The following is an 18,326-nucleotide window of genomic DNA, read 5'->3' on the forward strand; positions in this document are numbered from 1 at the left end:
CAGGTTCTCCTTTGCCTATATCATCCTGGAAACCAATATCGTTTGTGAAGTGTGAGGGTTTTCGATCTGGGTTCTGTCTGAGCTCAGGATATTGCACATCAAATCACACAACCCATGGAATGAATGGAGAGCTTAATTGCAGGGAAAAATCATTGGCAATGTATATAATAGAAATTTGGTAGTTTCTTAGGCACGCGCAAGCAATGTCATTCTCACAAATATTGGCTGCATTATCTTGTGTGTCTCGGTGAAGATTTTAAAACGAAATATCCCTTAATCTGCATGTCTTCAAGACTTGCGAAGCCACGGGCTGTGCTGCTCTGAAGCGGATCGCATCGCAAGGTTATGGTGCTTTATCTCACAGTGATGACCGCGGATTCCTGCTATTTGAAGAGCCTTATGAGCTTACATGCACGTCGTCCTCCGCTCATTACTTATAAAGCGAACAGTGACACGTGTACCTGCAGCATATTGTTACGGGGCGTCAAGAAAAAGCACCACGGTACGTTATTTTATTATGAGATGTGATTTAATAGCTGCGGGCCTAGCGCGAATGCTTTGACTCGCGCCACTGCCCACTTCGTCGTCGTCTTGTACGAAACCCGACCAGGTGCCAGCGAGCGAAACTCCCGAGTGGTTTCCTGTTACTGGAGGGATGACGTAATAGCGGGGATGGTCAGAAATTGACAGAAAAGAATGAATACTTGCCTCCGCGATAAATGAGATGAAATGACGAATTCTGGTCCCTAAAGATTGATGAGCGGCAGTGCCACGATACGAAGGCCAAAGCCCAAAGATGAGCAAAAAACATCATGGCGCGGGAGACTGAGGGGTGGGGGGCTCTTATTTGGTGTCATGGCATGGCGAGGTCGTCGGGTCTTCTCATAGCGATCGGGTAGCTGTGTCCTCGTCGTGTCGAGTTTTCGGTGCTCGAGACGGAGTTCGGGAGAGCGGCTGGCGCTGGTCTGGTCAGGCCGGAGTGTGGCGGAATCCAGGAACGACGAAGGCAGATGGAAGCTGTCGAAGATCCAGGGCAGAGATGGCGATGATACTCAGCGCCTCGCATCCAGTACTACAGTGTGGCAAGCGAAACGTCAAAAGTCAAGACGAGGTAATACATAAGGAAATAAAAAAGAGAGAGAGAGAGACTCTTTAATGAAGAAACAGAGAATTTAGCCGGCGTTTCAATATCGCTGGCATGCTACTCTGCGTAGGGAGGGGAATTCGGGAGATAAAGAGGTTTAGAAGAAAAAAAAAACGAAGATGAAATGCAGCCATGAAATGGGTACTAAGGATGCAGTGGCGAGTATTGATGTAACCTCTGGAATGATGGAGTGCATAGTCCGACGAATGGGCTGACGAAGTTCACTGCAAGAAGAATGCATGAAGGTAACCTGCAAGTGAATTTAGAGCTTATCGAGATGTCCAATGTCTTTTAAATATGTAAAAAGAAAGTTCATTGCAAGTCTCTGTTGCCTGAAGCAGGCTAAGGGGCCTAAAACTTTGTCCATTGTTAGGGGCACTGGGCAGAGCTTCTGCATGCAATGTTCATAGTACGCACGCTCGTTAGCATACGCAGGGAACTCAAGCAGGATATGTTCCACAGTTTCTATCGAAGCACAGTTGTCACAATGCGGACTGTTCATTTTTCCAAAACGGTATCGCAAGCCATTTGTATATGCAGCATTCAGACGAAGTCGGTGATAAAGTGTTTCGAGTTGTCGAGGAATTCTGGGTGAGAGTCTTGATCTAAGATGTGGGTCGATTGAGTGAAGAAATTGGTACTGATGTGTCGGCAAACTCCAAAGCCGATACGTTTCTTCGTACGCAAAACTTTTAGCCTTTAGGGACGCATCAGATTTCGTGAGAAAACTTCGAATGTATCTCTAATGTTGATGGCCCTTACGGGCCGCTTCATCTGCTTTTTCATTAGCCATAATGCCACAGTGAGCAGGTACCCACTGAAATGTTATGCAGTGGCCTGCGGCAATAGCTAAATGATGGATATACCCAATGTCCAGGGAAACTGGCTGGTGATTCGTTTTCTTCAGCAGGTTGGCCAGGATCTGCAGAGATGCTTTTGAATCGGTGAAGATTACCCAACGGCCGGCGGTTCGGCGCAGGATGTAAGAAACAGCTTCCTTAATGCCGTAAAGCTCAGCTGTTGTAGAGGAGGTCCTCCGCTGCAGCCGGTAAGAAAGGGCATGGCCTGTTGAGGGCACATAAAGGCCACAAGAAGTTTCTTTAGTAGTTGAACCATCGGTGTAACTATGGGTGTGCTGCGTATATTCTTCGATTAAGTAGGCGAGAGTAGCTTGCAGAAGTGCTGCCTGTGGCATGCGGCTCTTTGCATTCACACCTGGAACAGACTTCTTCACCTTTAGAGGAGAGAGTGTCCATGGAGGAAAGGCCAGAGGTAGTAGTTTCTGAGGCTGATTAATAGTAGGAAGGGGCAGGAGCTGCACTGCCTGGCCAAAGCTAGAGTTGCTGTGAGTTAGGTGGACACGGTGTAGGAAGTGCTTCTTCCCTTGCAGGACATGGCGGAGATGGGTACGCATAGTTTCCTGGGCGGCAATTACCTCTAGTGGGAGACATCCTGCCTCCGCTACTGTTCCTGATGCAGAGGAACCCTTTGGGAGGCCAAGACATATTCGCAGGCAGTTGTTCCGTGCGGCATTGAGAGTCTTATTGCTTGATGTAGATAATCTTTGAAGCACTGGTAGACAGTAGCGCAAGGTTCCTTCAACGTAGGCTTTTTCAAGCAGAAGCATTGATCGGCAGTTGCTACCCCACCTTGTTCCCGCCATGAACCTGAACACTTGCGATGCTGCAGTAATCCTCGCACGGAGGATTTTGATCTGAGGTGACCATGACAGATTATAGTCGATTACAATACCCAGAAATCGCTGAGGTCGTACATATGGCAGCGATCGTCCGCCTAGGAGCAGCGGATATCGGGTCATCGTTTTTCTTGTAAACGCCATTGCAACACTCTTTTCTGGCGAGAGACGAAGACCTCTGGAAGCTAGGTACATCGAAATGTGCAATAGTGCTCTCTGAAGACGTTGCTGGGTAATATAGCGCAAACGTGACGCGGTCCAGATGCAGATATCATCAGCATAAATTGTTATGTGGACCCCTCCCGGAAGATGTCTTCTTATGTGAATAAGGACAATATTGAACAGGAGAGGGCTGAGCACCGCTCCCTGTGGTACGCCCCTCTCCACTGCGTGAAAGCGTGTTGGACCGTTTGGAGTGGTAATAAAAATTTGTCGTTCTTTTAAATAATGCCCAATCCACTTGTATAGCCTTCCTCCAAGGCCAAGACTGCCAAAGGCTGCGAGAATTTCATGGTGAAAGACGGAGTCAAAAGCGGCCTTGATGTCTAGGAAAACGGCTGTTGGGATGTACCCAGCATGAAGGTACTCCTCAATTGATGAGACGAGGGCGATGATATTGTCAGTCGCAGACCTGTTTTGAAGGAACCCGTTCATTTCTTGGGGGAACTCATTTCGGCTTTCTAGGAACCAAGTTATGCGCTTGCAGATCATGCTCTCCATGAGCTTACCTACGCAGCTCAGTAGGGCAATGGGCCGGAATGATGCGTAGCTTGTTGGCTGCTTACAGGGTTTCAAAACGGGCACGATTTTCGCCAGCTTCCATTCCGTGGGGACCTCACCAGCCATCCAGGAAGAATTGTAATACTCCAGGAGTCGAAGACGGGAGGTGTGGGGTAGCTTTGCAATGGCGTCATAGGTCACCTCATCATGACCCGGAGACGTGTGCCTGTTTGTCTCCGCGATAGCTGTGGATAGTTCTTCCATTGTGAAAGGCAGGTCTAACGCTGGCACTGCCGCCTTTGGGATGCCTGTTGGACCATCTGCGGAGAGTGTCGAATGCCCTGACCCTGCCGACAGCAGCTTGCAGTATTCTTCTGAGACTTCTTTTATAGATTTTTGTTCGTGAAGGGAGAGTGCAGCGAAGCGGTGGAGTTGTTGAAGTGGCGTGCGCATACCTCTAACTATCCGCCAAATATTGGTTACTGGTTTGCGCACATCCAGCGTAGAACAAAAGTCACGCCACTTTTGCCGACTGAGTTTATCCATGTAGCGTCGAATGTGAACTTGTGCCCGTCGGCATGCACGTAGGTCATCGAGGCTTTTTGTGCCCAGAGCTTTCCTTTCAGCTCGCCTGCGTATAGCGCAAAGCCTTTGGAATGTGTCATCATTTGAACGTAGGTTATCATTTTTAGCTGTAAGTTGTGTACTCGCCCTCAGGCAATACGCAATTGTTGATGCTAATTCCTCATTGCGAGTTGCCGCAGTAACTCCTCTGCTTACAGCGTCCTTGTATGCGTCCCAGTCTGTAGATTTTATAAGGAATTTCTTTGGGTTCCTCTGCGCATGGAAAGCCGATATGAGGATTGGGTAATGGTCGCTTCCACGTGTCTCCAAATCAGTGCACCAGCCAAAGTTGTGGGCGAATGAACTTGTGACAAATGTCACGTCGATGCTGCTGGTAGTTGTCGGGCCTCGGAGGTAGGTGATGCTGCCGTCATTTAATGGCTGAACTGAATGCTTGGAGAGAAGTTTTGCAAGCTTGGCACCTCGGGCACATGTATGTGAGCTGCCCCAAATTTCATTATGAGCATTGAAGTCTCCGCAAATAATATGCGGAGAGGGCGTCCTTGCTATCAAGTCTTCAAGTCTCAAAGCATCAAATGGCGTGCCTGGCTCAAGATATACTCCAATCAGAGTATACTGTTGTCCGGCAATAACTGTGACAGCGCATACCTATTCATTGTCGCTGTGAGGCGGGACATCAACCGGTGAGGCCGGGATATCCTTGCGAAAGCCTATCAGCAATCTGCTGACGTTATCTGGTCGTTGTGAATGATGGAAATAGTATCCATTGAGTCGGAAAGTTTTCTCGACGCGTGATTCACAGGTGACTACGAAGGGGAAGCGGTACGCTCGCACGAGCTGTCGGAAATCTGAGAGTTTAGAGCGTAGCCTGCGAGCGTTCCACTGGAAAATGGTGCATGTACGAAAGATGTTGTGGATTGTCAGCTGCGGTGAATTCTCGCTGTGGAAGCCATGATTACTGAAGTGTGGTATTACGCCCCTGCGGAGCGTAGGAGACAGACACCAACGGCTCCATTGCAAGGACAGCTTCTACTTCTGGGAGTCTTCCTGACGAGGGGTTTGCACGGATAAGAGCCTTGATGGCTGCAAACAGCATCGGAATCAGTAGGCATGTGACATCTAGTTCAGAGCTTCCGGTTTGCTGCCTGCCGCTGATCTTCTTGTCATGTTGTGGCGCACTAGGGTCAGAGCAAGCGACGCTGTTTGTCGGGTCTTGTGTAGTGCGTTGCAGTAGCTTTGATGAAGGAGAAGAACCAACGGACTTCCCACGCTTCTTTTTTACCGCATCTGCGTAGGTCTTGTCAGCTGCTCTGCCACGCTGTGTTGACTGATTCTCGGAAAAAGCTGCCGTAGTCGTGAAAACCACGTCGGGGTTAGGTGGTGGTTCATGGCGCTTAGGGGGTTTCCCTTGTGTTTGCTCTGCCGTGCGAGCAACTGTGGCTGATTTCTTTTTATAACACCCTCCATAGGAAGCAGGGTGTGGGCCACCGCAGTTAGCGCATTTAGGTTGCGCTCTCGAAGTGCATTCTTTGTGCGAGTGGGGGCCAGCATACACTTTGCAGCGCACGGGGCCGTTACAGTGTCTTGATATGTGGCCATGCCTCTGACATTTATAGCACTGAGTTGCTGCTCCGACGTATTCAGTTACAGGGTAACTACAGAACCCCAGCCTTACTCGTTTCGGTAGCGGCGCATATTTTGCGAATTCCAATATAACTGTGCGACGGCGTACCGCTTTTATCTTTCCACCATCCTCAGGAGTGTAGGCGATTAGCCTCCTTGCTGAGAGGACACCTTGGTCGCGTAGATATTCCTGCAGATCTTCGTCTGTGTAGGTGACAGGTACATCTTGTATTTTTCCATAGCTTGCCATGTAAGAGTATGGGACTCTGGCCTCTACAGCCACTCCAGCCGGCTTAGTTACCGTGAGCAGACGTTTGGCGGCGGGCAGCGTCGATACTGCAACCATCAGGCTCCCATCCTTGTGAATGCGATGGCTGAGGACTTTTTCTTGAGCCGATGCTACAACCGCCGAAGCCACAATGTTGGGGTTCACAATGTTGGAAATAAGATTTTAAGGCTGTGGGCACAACACCAGCACTGCGCCTCGTGCAACAGCACGCTTTATCGCCGACTTCTGCGCAGCAGTATGTCGCTTGACAATCACAGCAAGTTAATAATTTTGAACAGACCGAAAATGAACACAGTGAACAGCAGCTATGAAACCACCAATATGAAAAATGAATTGAAGCCAAACAGTCACGGCTTCGAACATTTCTGGCGGAACAAGAAGGCATTGATTGCTGCGTCAAAATGTACTTTGGAGTAGCAAGTAGCATTTTGCTTTTTGCTAATATACTAAACAATGTGAAATTTTACTAAGACTGCAAAATATCAGATTCTTTTGTTCAGTACAGCATTTCTTCCAGTTGTACGCACACACTACGCTAAGTTATTATTTGATAAGAAGCTGGCAGATTGTAGGACCTGATAGTTTTGGGATCGAAAACCAAGATACGGATGCATTTTGTATTGTGCATGGGAGAACCATGATGTTGGGCTATCCTGTAATTTGACATCATGGATGGATGGATGGATGGATGGATGGATGGATGGATGGATGGATGGATGGATGGATGGATGGATGGACGGACGGACGGACGGACGGACGGACGGATGGATGGATGGATGGATGGATGGATGGATGGATGGATGGATGGATGGATGGATGGATGGATGGATGGATGGATGGATGGATGGATGGATGGATGGACGGACGGACGGACGGACGGACGGACGGACGGACGGACGAACGGACGGATTGATGGATGGATGGATGGATGGATGGATGGATGGATGGATGGATGGATGGATGGATGGATGGATGGATGGATGGATGGATGGATGGATGGATGGATGGATGGATGGATGGATGGATGGATGGATGGATGGATGGATGGATGAGGCTGAACTGTTTAAATCAGGCGGTGGTTCAAGCCACCTAGCCATGACTTGGGAATTTTGCTCTTAATTTCAGCCACCAATCAGATAACCTTCTCTTGGTTACTTCTACCTGCTTAAACTCTACTTTTCCTTCACTGTCATTAAACCCCAATGCTTTAAATAAATCAGCCCCGCTGCTTTCCACTGCATTGTGAAGCCCTTTACAGAAAAAAAAACATGAAGTGTTCAGCCGTTTCCTCCTCCTCTCCACAAGCACCGCACAACGTGTCTATCTCGTGGTACGTGGCTCTATATGTCTTAGTCTTCAAAACTATCGTCCTGGCCTCAAATAGCAAGGAGCTTCTCCTGCAATTATCATAGACATTTTCTTTGGCAATTTTCTGCTTAACGAATTTCGTTCTGTGCAGCGCTGACTGGCGACGGAAAAAGACAAGCAGGAGGCAAGCTTTGATGACGATCGCTCCACACCATTCCTACTGTGACAATAGATATCAAATCAAGATAGTAACCGGGAAGTCAAAATTTCGCCGATGGGATGCCTTCGAAAATGAAGGTGACAGTAGTGAGCAAAGTTGTGTCTCTACTGTGTTATTTTCCGTCATGGGTCAGCGCTTCGCAGCTCGAAAAGACCTCAAACATGTATCATACACAAAACATACCCCGGGAAGCGTAGCTGAAACAAAAGCAGTCTGTGAACTTAATGAGTTACTGACCCTGATACTATAAATTGGAAAAATTAAAAGCAAGAAGTAAGCTCTCCTCAAAGCAGGTCAGCTGTCTTGCTCAGAAAGTTATATGGTATTTCACACGCCAGACAGGGTTGGTCAAATGTTTAAGGGAAACTCCCCAAGGTGTAGATCTGTAATAAGTGAGTAATTGCTCATTGGCATCGACACATGTGCAGCCGCACGGTTTCCAAGGAGTATGCTATAAAGCTTTCTCTGAAACTTCGCAGCTAAATAAAAATTTGTCCTTACAGTAGCACTAATACTTTGAAATCGGCGTTGCCTTAAGGACGCTAACAGGTGACTGCGTGCATTTCTTGAAAGCGGGAGAGTAGGTTGCCTGAACAGTACCATCTCTGCCTTCAATAATATTAGGTATTAGCTTGAATTTTAAAAGGTAATATAGTGCACAGAGAAAAAAATGTTGATATAGAATAATTTTACGGCATATGCAAGCGAAACGCATGTGCTTCGAGGCATGATCCGGCGAAAGGCGCACTAGGCAATTAAAGTAAATTAGTTGCCTGCTTGCATTGTTCAGCATACATCCCAAACGATGCCTGATTTAAAGCTGACTCGAAGACGGCCACATCTGCCGAACGTAAGACACAAGAGGGAAAGGACAAGCGAAACATAACGACCCTCGAAAAGACAATCATAGCGATGCAACAGACTTCTGCTGGCAATTGCTGTTTTCGCCAGACACATCAAAGCGAACGAAAATTTTTCGTAAGAGGCCATGAAGGGGCTAAGCACACACGGATATGTATTTCTTGCATTCAGGAAAGCCATTCTAGCTCCCTTGCGCGTAATGCGAACGCGCCACATTTTGGTAGGGCACGTTCATTTCTCCTGAGATAGTTTAGGAAAGCAATATTGAGTTGGAACAGCTTGCCTTCGTTGAAAAACAACGCACCGCCAGCAACAAAGCCCGTGCCGTTACTCGCGCAGCTTTTCTGAAGAGGCCTTCTTCGTCGCCATAACGATCATTCGAAAAGGCAGCGGCCATCTGTAAGCACATTTCAGCACCGAGTAGCGGCTATCCGTAAGCGGCACTACTAAATCTCTTTTGCGGCAATTTTATAAAACGGACCAGTCGTCCAGTACTTTGTGGTAAGCGGTTTGTGAAAGCCGTTGCTTGTAACAGAATGCGCAAGCAGTAAATGACGTGATTACGCAGAACGAATGTACTTAGTGGTGCACCTATCTTAAGCACGGCAATCTAACAGGGTGCGCAGAAGAGGCTGCTGCAATAAGGTTCTGCTCCGTCGTCTTGATAAAGATGAAAGTATAGTCACGCTGGGGCCCTCAAAATGTAAAATTGATCACGAACACACGAAATTATTGGAATATAACGGGATTAAACATGTCTGAAAACGGCTGCCATCACAAAAAAAATTCTTTGCCTGCAGAGGGCGGCACATTCCTGAGCAGCGGTCGTAACGAGGGCGTATACTGTTTAAAAGATTTAAAAACGCTGATGCAGGTGGTAGAGTTGCTTGTTTCACTCGAGGATTATAAGCCTAACAAACGTGATAATTGAAAACTTTGAAGGTAAGAGTTATAAGAATTTCAAAATGCTCTTATCGGGCAGCTCATGCGTAAAAATGAACTGTCTTAAATACCTTTGATGATGATGAACACGGTTCCAACGTTGTTAAGACATTCGCATTAGCGAGGTCAGCAATTATCAAGGACTGCTAAGCGCCGATCTGAAGGGAATGGCGGTTCAGCGTATGCTTTGAGATCCGCGCTAAAATTTTGCGTGGACGCTCGCTCTTTACTCGCGAAATCGGCCGCTGCTGCCTACCTACACTTTTATTTAATTTCTTGGTCTTTCCTTGATTATAAGAGCTCCCTCTCTGGTGAGAGTGGTCCCTTTGTCGTTACAATCACGCCGTTTATCATTGCTGCCCTACAATAATATGTCGTTAGTGCCTCTTTATTTTTAACTCGTAGTAATTCTAACCGCTCAGACAGTCCAAGCGTGGCAATTTAGGCTGTAGGCTTGGTTAAGAGCTGATGAGGAGTATTTGTCACTGGCCAAAGTCAATGAAGATGAAAAGACGTTTCGGGACCACTATGGCTCTCTAAGAACTTTATTGCGAAAGAGCTTTATCGCGAAAGAGCTTTATCGCTTAAGAGGTTTATCGCGAAACAAAATCGCGGCCCTTCTCGTTAAGGAAACGACAAATCGTGGTAAACCCATATAAGCTGCATTTCAGCAGAGACGAAATATTTTATTTAATGGCACGGCAGCGAGACGTCCAGTTCAAAAGGTTAAGCATTTCGCTGCTCACTTCACTTTTCGCTCACAGAGTGGCGCAGTATAGAATTCAAGTTAGATGAACTGTGCTTCCTTCACTTGTCGCTGTCTACTGCGTCGTAAGGGAGCCATCTTTGAGGCGCACTCTGCAAGCGCTCAAACTAATACTACTTAATCTTGGGAAATAACTACTTATAATAACGTGCAGGCGGTAAGGAGTCACAGGTCAAATTTCCGTAATGCATTTTGGTAGGTCGCCGGTAATTGAAATTTAAGCGTATTTCGTTCTCATTACCACAATTCATGGCTAAATTACGTTTCATTTTTGTGGAGTCTCTGATATTCATTTCATTCACTGGCAGCGCTTGCTAGTAAAATTATAAAGAAATACTAAACACTTCCAGGAGGCATTTTTGATGCAACGGCACAAAACAAGGCTGAAAAAGAGGTACCAAGACACCACGCGCGCTGTACAAAGAGGAGAGCGCACTTTAGAATAAATTAATTCTAAAAAATTACTGGTTTAAATGCTGCTTGAACACCTGATAAAATATCTGTCCCGTACATTTGTACATAAAGAACGCAACTACATGCGCTGTCTCTCTCGAAAAAGCAGTTGTGAAGGAAAAATTATAGTTCGCACAGCAGTATTAAGACACAGACGCATTAGGAACAGAAAACCTCACGATATCGTTACAGTACTCGGTAGTCCCAATTTTTAAAGCGGATATTGAGTTACATTTACACCGTGTTATAGAAAAGCCGAAGGGGCCCCACCATCTATTCGTTATAGCCGTTGATTCAATGTAGCTTTATGTAAAATTGCTTCCGGCTATTGCATGCCAACGGGCTTACATACAACAGCGCCTAGCGAGTACAACCTAACTTAAACTTAGGATGCCACCTGTCGCAACCCCCCCCCCCCCTCCCTCCTTCTCTTGAGTAGCAAGCCCTTTCAACCTTACGCTCTCTATCTCTCCAATCTCCCTGCCACTTCAGAGTTCGCCGAGCTCAGCTGGATCATTTCTTCATCGCATTTGTGCAGCTCAGCTGGTAAAATTTTTCCCAACAGGTCACTTATTGGAGCTGGACGATAGATTTTCAAGATTATGTTTTCCACTCAAGTCCCTTCCGCTTCCCTCTCATATATGCTGCTTCTTCTTCACTGGCAAGGCCCTGTGTCGCGAATTGGTAATACGTCCCCGACTTTCCGAAGGGGAACGCTGTCACATGCAAGTTCAAAGGAAACAATAAAGACATAAATGAAAACAAAACTAAGCCGTATTTATAATTCAAAGGGAAGGGGCCAATAAGCAACGAACACAAAAACAAGAAAAACACACACTCAACACGCGTACAACGCTACAGATAAAAGGAAGGGTTCACCAAGTACTGAGCGTCCCAGGTGAAGCTGGAATGCTTTGCAGACAGGGCGGACGCGGGTGGTTGTACTGCGACGCGTCGCTAGCGCTGCGTCGAAGGAAGCGGCGGAAGAGAGCCAGGTGGTAGTAGGACCGGAGAGGAACACAGGGACGCCGGTGGATTTTCGTCAGCAGCCCTAGGAACTTGGAAGCAACAGGAAAAGCGTAGCCAGGTCCCGTCGACGGCGTCCGGAAACGCCGGAAGCTTAATGCAGGCCATCCTACGGTGCCTTTCGGCAGCATGGACCCTCAGTCATCGGCTGCCACCTCCACGCTGGCACGGAACGCAGGAGGCTTGCGTCGGTGATCCAAGTGAGGTCCACAGCAGCACGGACCCATCGTCCGATGGACGCCCCATCCACGCTTGAATGACACGATATTCGCAGCGCTGTCTCCCTTCACACCTCTGTTTCCTTACATGTCAGCTCTCCGCTCCTCGTGCTCGCCACGCTCTTCGTCGTCGTCGCCTCGCACACACCATTCGCACGCGCACACGTGCAACGCTGGGCTGGCACAAGCAGCTCACTGCTGTCCGACGCACCACAGTCGACGCACGGCGTTCGAAAATCCCCCGACGATTCCGTGTGCACACCACACCCTGTCAACCTCTCGCATTGATGAACAAATTGCGAAGAAGAAGACAATTCCTGTTGTCGGAACGTGTGCTAAAGTAGCGGGGTTCCCCCAACTATCCTTGTTCACTTTTCTTTGCTTTGAAATTACTTCAGTCAACCTTGCCATCGCGTGCCCGTGTATTCCGCAGACGGCATGCACTTCAGAGCCCGGAAGGTTCGTCTTGTTGGAATAAAGTCGTCGACTACAGAGAGAAGCTTATTCAGGAAATTTAACTCCATTTTATAGATGCTAAAGTCGATACAGAAAGCTGCAAAGAGGAGCGCGCGGCGGTGATTTCTTCGCGAATACTCATTTTAGTTTGCTTCGTCGCGTAGACCCGGTCCATGGCTTTGGTGATTGCTGCCTTATGGTCAGTGCGAATTGTTTTGATTTTTTTTTGCCATGCGACCCTGAGAAACAAGCGGGAATTTCACGCCGTTAAGCCCATTAAGTGCACTGTGAAATGATTTCAACAGTGCAACCACACAGCATAAACGCAAACTAAACTGCGCATGAAACGATTCTAGCTGCATGCTCAGAGTGGGTCGTGTGCAGCTCGAAAAGGAGGGAGAACGGGGGACTGCAGCTGCCTTTGCAACCTTGTAGAAAGAAAGCATGTGGTGGGACACATGTTCCTTAGTGTGCATATTTGGAGCGGTGGCTAGCAGAGCAGGCTTTGCGCGATGATTTTAATTTGCCATATTAAATCAAACGAATGTGTAGGGCACCGTCAGAAATTGAAAGAATCGGCGCAAAAATTTAGATCTGTCTATAATATCCCTGCCTAGAACAATTTTACTTCGTAAAAATGAGACACGTCATATACGGCAGCATCTTCGGATCTTCAAAAGGGAATGCCTATTCCGTCGTTATTTCATTATTTATTTTTTGATGAGGTTTTATTCGCACTATAATCAGGTAAACAGCTTTTTTAGGCGTTTGTTTATCTCATTCCTAGACTAGCCCTCCACACTAGTACGCCGCCAATAAACCTGCGCGTGATAGCAGAAGCATAAGTGCTGTCCAGTGTGCGCTGCTACTTGTTTCAGACCTGGACTGGAGATTAGGCCCAATGCGAACCCTGAGTTACGCAATGTGACAAAACTTCCCTCGCCGTCATCGCTGTTACTTGATTCATGTGAGGGAACTCTACACGCGTATTCACGCTTCGCAGATTAGGGTCGATCATGTGAAGTTTGCAGAGTGTGAAATTATACAAGCGATAAAAATTTCGCCTTTCTGAACGTGTCTTTTACCTATTGCGTATTTTCATTGGATATTGGTTGGAGAACTGCCTCATGGCTCATTGAGAAGAATTAACTGTTCAGTTAGGCGATTAGAAGGCGCGAGTTCTACGAACTTTGTCGTAAAATTTTCTTTTGATCTGTTTAAAAGCGCCTGAGCAATTCACTGTGCTCAACATTTGCGCCTAGGCGGCACTGGCGTTAAGACATACAAAATGCTGATAAATCTGCCCAAGTTGTTACCGCTGTATTTTCATTAAAGACCAAAATATTTAAATTCAGATGTGGACAGTTGTGGCGCTTGCAATTAGGCATGCACATGTTTATTATTCTAAAGAAGAACGCAAACTGTTTATTCTCAAAATGGGCAGTGTGATACATATGGAAATTGTCGCTTAGAGACCACAACGGCCCCATTCCTCACGCAATGGTTCTTCGTCACAAAAAATACGGGGGGTCGGATGAGTTTTGTGAGTCCATGAGCAAGTGTAGTGGCAGAGAAGGATGCAAGAACCAGAAAGAGGAATCGAAGAATGAGTGCCGCAGCATTCTCTATGACTCTTCTTTAGAAAGATGCGCCCTTTGCTGTCAGGATATTTATCGTAGTGTAGGCGTTGCTAAACCGTAGCAGCCGGGTGCTGCGAACGAAGGTCTACTTGTTGCGGGGATAAGACCACATGATTTCGCCAGAAAAAATTTTTCTAAAGAATGCATGTGAATTCACCATGTGACTTTCTAGAGGCTAGGATATCGGCTGAACGTTTTACCTACATGCAGTAGTGGAGAGAGGAAGTAGAAGAATTTTCCGCGGATGCATAAATTAAACGCTCGGCAGAGCTTGCGTCCGGTAAGACAAGCGAGCCGGCATGACATGAACGACGAGAAACTCTGCCTGTATCTGCAGTGAATATAAAAATCTCAAGTTTTCTTCCTTTATTTTTCGTGATTTCGGCGTCATTGAATGCATCAGCTGACTATAATGTGTGCAAAATAAAATTGCCGTTTTGATATGCAGTTGCTCTTGTGACATATCAAGCGGCGATGGATAAACAAACTTTTTACTGGAGCCATTCCCATTTCGGCACGGAAAGTTTAATGAAAGTGAGCGTCGTCCTACACATGCTTGTGCTTTAAACCCGTTCCCCAGAGAAATCGGGTTTGAAGGTCGCCAAGAAAGCTTCTCTAAGTAAGACATAGTTTATGCCGTCAGGCGAAGCAGCATTGCCGGTCAACCACCCCTAACATTTTCCGGAAACTCCTTGTAGAAACACTCCGACAGAAAGTCAGGAAAAAGAAAAGACATGCCACGGAGAAAACCGTTCAAGAGAACCATGGGAATTGAAAAAGAGCAACCAAGGGACAAAACGAATTTGGTGGAGGTTCGACAACTCCAGTCCCAAGCCTACTGCAGCTTCACACTGTTAAGGAATTCGCAGACCGAAAAACAAAGTGGACTTGACAAGGACGAAAATGGAGTCCCGGAGGTGCGCATCAATGCTGGGACACCTTCATGCTTTCCGCTAACGTTATTCGAATGGGGCGTTTTTCTTTGCACCGCTGTGCGTTTTCTGTGCCTGCGTGCCCAGGGCTAAACCAAGAGCAAACAAATGCTTTTCCCTTCGAAATGCCTGTATGCGAACATGGTAGCTGTGCATTCGAGCATTTGTTTCTTTTCTAGCTTTGCAGGGCACGTACCATCGGAAACAGCCTGCAGCGCTGTGCTTTCACATCTTTCCGTTTATTGACACACATCAGGCAGCCCCGAATATTCGGAGGACAAACTGTAAGAGCATCGGCGCAGATGTGCCGCCACCGAATAAACTACTGGAACGTATTTCTTTACAAGTTTCCGTTTTCGCTAGAAGTTCGAAGTTAACCTTTACCTCTGTATGATGAGGATTGTATTTAGTACTAAATAGGAGAAAGCTAGACCAGAAGACTAGTTGTAAACAGAGGGTGTAGAGAAAATGAAACCGTAAGTAACGTTTCAAGTGACATGAAGTAAGGACGAGGTGCAGCGATTTTGGCCAGGGTAACGTTCGAGCAGTATCTTTAGCATAGCGTTGTCATTCATGCGGCGTGGTTTCACTTAGGAAACACGTAATGTACTCAACTCGAATGCAGAAATATACCTTGGCTCGAACTTTACGCGCGCTGGTCTCAAAATCGCTTCACCGCGTCCCATACATCATGTTCGACTTGAAAGCGACTTACGTTTCATTTTCTCGACAGCCGGCTCATCTTTCAAGTAAGCTTCTGGCCTAGCTTTCAGCTCATTACATGTGATAAAATATAACGGCCGTCTTGCAAACGGGCGTCGTGCGCATAAAAGCTGCCTTGGAGTTCGCGCGCCACGACATGGATGTAACGTTTTCTGAGGCACATTCCTTGCTGAATATTTTGGTACCTGTTTTCCGTGACTTGAGAAATATGGTGAATCTTTCTGATCATCAATTTGCTGCCCATCTGTAATTCCCATGACCGCGCTGCGGAAGCTGCTTACCATATGTTACCTCAACGTTCCAGCGCAAACAACGGGACACAGGTTCTGCATCACGCGCTGCATTTGCTCGTGGCGTGAAGATCGTATGAGGCAGGGACGTCAAACAGTCTTCGGGGAATTGGACACCGTAGTCGACGGTGTGCTGCGCAGCTGGGAGGCTAACCTTGCTCATGGCGAAGCTGCGTTGCCCGATATTGGTGCACATCCCGGATGTGTCGCAGTTACCAACGCTGACGCAAGACGTTTGTGAATTTGTGCAATTCCTTCCCGTAACCCAATGCGTCGTCTGCATTGCAGTGCGGATCAAGCGCCCTGGCCCATGCTTTTTTAGAAATTTCCACAACCGCAAGAGATACTGTGGCATTTTCTTTCAAAAAACCAGCTAAATTCAAGACATATTAACAGAAGGAACGCACACATTCTCGCCGGTCTTAAAGCTCATATATTTTTGGCTCATCCGCGCACTTAAATCTATTCTTGCGCAAGCGCACACAGATATGAAAAAAATCAAAGTCCGGTTGTTATTCTATCCACAATAAAAAAGTGCCACTCTTTCTCTGTGTAAAGGACAGGCAGGTAGTTTTCGTCGGACTAATCATTCTTTTTTATTTGATATAATTCAAGCAGTTCTCGCTCGTACCAAGAATTCCGTGAGCATACCAACAGTTGTGGTGAGGTAAAAAAAAAAGGCGAACATCTGCTACAACCTTGAACATTCAAAGCCAAGTTTCTTCATGTGCCCGATCGTAATATCTTGCCGTGTTCTCTGATGCGTTCATTCAGGAATAGTCCAGTCTACACAATGTATATTTTCTCATGGTACCCGATAACTGAATGCAAAACCCCAACCGCATAATTTTCGAACTTCATTTAGTGGTTGGCCTTGAATGCTTGTTCTCTTTCATAGCCGGATACGTTGCGGTAGCACAACAGAGGATCGGGGAATGGGAGCAACCTGGCTTTGCGTGTGAAGGACTGCAGCAAATGTTCACTTCTGTCTTACCGCGTGGGCATTTTTGGCAGGGGGAAGTCCACGCACAATCCAGAACTTTTTTGAAGAAATTTTAATACAAACTGAATGAGTGGTCTTGCATAAGTGACTCGTATTTCCTTATCGAACAGAAACAGTGGCGCATTTTATCGCTCATGGAATGACAGCTGGTCATTGATTTTCTTCGTTGTCATCTTGGCTTATGCAAAAAAAAAAACATTTGTTTGTCCGGCGCCAGTGTGTGCCTTCATCTCGTCCTGTGGCACGGTGTTCGCTGGGTTTTTGCCAGAAGATGAATAACCTACTTGCCCACAGTTCAAGCTCCTGAATTAACGTTGTTCCCGTGAACGTGCTAGTAAGTTGTGAAAACAAGCGCACTGAAAAATCTTGAAAGCTGTGAAAGCGCGATGTGAAGCCCTCCTGGAGTGCCCTGTTCGCGTGCGCTCACGACCGAGCCATAGCAGCTAGGAGCGCGCTCGTACATTCTTTTGCCTGAATTGAGAAGACAAACCCAGTACTATCGACACATGGCTGGCGTCGTCCATTTCTAGCCTCCGCCCCGTTCTTCAACGCCGTTTTTTAGCTATGCAAGTACAAGGATTGTACTTGCAACAGCGTCTCGCAACAGTTTTCAACGTCTTCCAACGACTTTCAACGATTTGCAACACCTTCCAACACTGTCTAATCAGTGTATAGTTCGGGCTACTTACCTTAAGTGTATTCTGTGTAGGAGGATGAAGTGGCTTTAGACCAGAACGCCGTCCCTTAACCTCTTCAGTTTGTTCCTGATTTACGACATTTAAAATGAAACCACTGTTTCTTTTTCGATGACGGTGATGGAAGTGGAAGCTGTTGAACTTCAGTCCGGTCGGTCGGCCGCTGCCGCCCAGAGGAAACGTCTTGGCCTCCCGAATGACGCAAGCAGCCAGGCCACCATGGTGTAGTCAGCAACCAGTGATGACTCTTCGGCTGACGACGGCTTCATCTGAGTCCTAAGCAAGAAGGCCAAACGAAGACTCCGCAAAAGTAAGGGCTCGTCGTCGTCGAGCACGCTCACGATCACTACGGAGCAAGGATCATCGGCACATACTGTCCTATTTGTTCCAGAGACTCCCGCCGACAATCTCAACCACATCAACAGGCAAGCCACGTCTGCGTTCCTGGAGGCTCGCGTCCCGGGAGCAATTAAAGATGTGAGGGTGAATCATTTAAGGAATGTCGTCGCCATTGATGTCATAGACTGGAACGCACTTGAGAGTTTGAGCAACATCAGAACGCTCGGCGGTATCAGCGTTCGTTCCCATGTCCTTCTAGACAGTGGCACTACGGCAGTCGTCAGCTACGACGTCGGTGTAGCCGTCCGCGACTCTGATCTGTCCATTTTCATTAAAACAGCTACCGACGGTGTAGCCATAATGCAAGCTCAGCGTCTTGAGAGGAAAAAAGTGCATC

The sequence above is a fragment of the Amblyomma americanum genome, chromosome 6, assembly GCF_052857255.1.
Source record: "Amblyomma americanum isolate KBUSLIRL-KWMA chromosome 6, ASM5285725v1, whole genome shotgun sequence".
NCBI lineage: Eukaryota > Metazoa > Arthropoda > Arachnida > Ixodida > Ixodidae > Amblyomma > Amblyomma americanum.